The sequence below is a fragment of the Xenopus laevis genome, chromosome 3L, assembly GCF_017654675.1.
Source record: "Xenopus laevis strain J_2021 chromosome 3L, Xenopus_laevis_v10.1, whole genome shotgun sequence".
NCBI classification, from domain to species: domain Eukaryota; kingdom Metazoa; phylum Chordata; class Amphibia; order Anura; family Pipidae; genus Xenopus; species Xenopus laevis.
The window spans coordinates 73,439,321-73,441,908 of record NC_054375.1 but is presented as its reverse complement, the minus strand read 5'-3'; positions in this window follow the sequence as shown (position 1 = coordinate 73,441,908).

The following is a 2,588-nucleotide window of genomic DNA, read 5'->3' as shown; positions in this document are numbered from 1 at the left end:
GCCTGGTTATACACTGATCTTTTTTCTAATCTACTGCAATTTCAGAAACCCAAATGTAATTCTAAGCAAGAGTCCAATGTACATTTATAAAAACATTTTATACAACAATTTCAACAAGTTATTGGTAAATGTGATTGCAATTGAAGTTAATCTCTGTTTATCTCTGTTGCATTCACTCATTGTTCTGACTCTTGATAGCAGAAGTTTCCTCTAGATCTGTTAAGCTGGCCATAGATGCAAAGATTCGAACGATCGGACTTCCCCATCTCCCGACCTGCCACTAACTATTCAGATCAAATAAAGTAGTAAAAGAACAGATCGGCCGATGTTCTGCCCCTGACAGCAATCGTATGAAAGTTATGTCCGACAAAAGCTAGTGACAGTCTCCCACTGAAAATCGTACAATCGCACAAAATTTTTAACCAGGCCGATCAACCAAACGACCAATCTCCGTGGGATGAAAAATGTTGGGACTCTCCACACACAGTCCGAAAATCGTACGAATCCTCGATTCGTACGATCGGATCTTTGCGTTTATGGCTTTATGGCTTTAATTGGATAGCTTCTGATACACTGTTTCCGAAGTCACAACCAGCAGAGCATGGAATTTATGCTCTGAACTGATAGAACTAAAAAGATATTTTCTATAAAGGTATGGGATGTATTATCTGTAATCTTGTTATGCAGTAAACAGTATCTTGTACTTGTTCTTTAAGATAGTATAAATTGTTTTTGACTGCCAAGCGGTATTTTTTTTATTTTTATTCCTGTGTAAATAATTTGCATCTCCATATTAAAATTATATTCCTTGTATGAAATCACCATATCTAAAGCATTTTGGCTCAGATCCAATACATAAAGAGGCCATTTCAAAGGCTCTCACAGTCATTTGATTTTACATTGCAATATTTACATTCCAGGAAAATCACCATGCATATTAATTAATCTGCAAATTGCCTTCAATTATACTTTAAAATAGTCTAAACAAAGTAATATTACAAGGCGCGATTTACAGAGGTATATTTGTTGGCTGTAATTTGAATATGTCTACAAAGGGAAAATATAATGAGCTGTTGTCTTTAATCAAGGTGGCCCAATGTCAGGTGACATTACAACTCACTGCACTTTATCTCATGTAGCAGATGGTAGGTAGGCAATTGATAATGTCACTCTCAGGAAATTACAGATTTTAAAGGTATCTAGAAACATGACAGTCTTGAAATAGCAAATTGTTCTTATTGTTGTATTGATTTGCTACTTATTTTGCATAACCCCATTGCATATTGTGTGTGTGTGTGACCAAGGACAGCACTGCTATGCTTTAAAGAATTGGCAAACAAAAAATGTAAATGCACAAAAAGGTTTATTACTTGACTTTTCCGTTTCGCACAGAGACCTTCATCTGGAGTGAAAAACAACATTATATATATATATATATATATATATATATATTACAAAGTTATGATCATAAAAATTTATGATCATATATATATATATATATAGTGAATATTGTGTCCCATTGTCAAATATAAGGGCATAATAAGACACAGAGGAGTTCCTTGACTATATATATATTTATTTATATATTTATTTATATAGATATATATAGAGATAGATAGATATAGATATATATATATATAGATATAGACAGGTTAAAAACAGGCCAACGTTTTGTCTCCTTCTCAGACCTTTATCAAGACCCGAATTGTCATGGGAAAATAATTTTATATAGATAAAATGCAAAAGCATTCACCCAATCACGTGTGTTAGGACAGAACATGTGGAAAGAAACCAAATCACCTGGATGACCCAATCATGTGAAAAAAGAGGCAACTCTGGACCAGGGAAACATAATAAAGGAAATTTTACTTACCATTGTGGGTAGCACATTCAACATCATATTTTAGAACAGGATCATTTGACAGAGCTGACAACTCAAATCACTTATTATTACACGACTCATGGATATATATTAGATATATATGTAATATTATCACATATAAACAAGAAGGTTTAGAGAAGGAATTATCATGAAATGCATAATTTTGTTAAACCATCCAAACAAAGGTTTTTCTTTTGTTTTTTCTTTTCATCAGCTGGGCCTACTAAACCTCTGCCAACAATCTTTATTTCCCAAAGTTATTTCAAGGATCCTTACACTTTCTTTGCAGGGTTTTTTTTTACCTATAACATCTTTTTTTTCTTCAACTGAAGCCCTATATACTATTTGGTTGCCACAGAACTCAGAGTGGAACACATATTTGAGGACAAGAGGAACAACTGAGTAAGAAGAAAACAATGAAAACAATTTTCATGAGAACAATTTTACATTTTGGCGACTTTATTTACCAATCAGTTCATACATTTTATAGTTTATGGCAGTATGCTGTGTATGTGAAAAAAAATCTCTTACTAATAAAATCTTTTATATTTGTTCCTTTTTTTAAGGGATTCTTTCACAGGAAAACAAGTTTTTACAAAACACCAGTTAATAGTGCTCCTAGTGCAGAATCTTGTATTGAACCCTGTTCAAAAGAGCAAAAAGATTTTTTAATATTTTGAATAATATTGAAATTTGATGGGGTCTA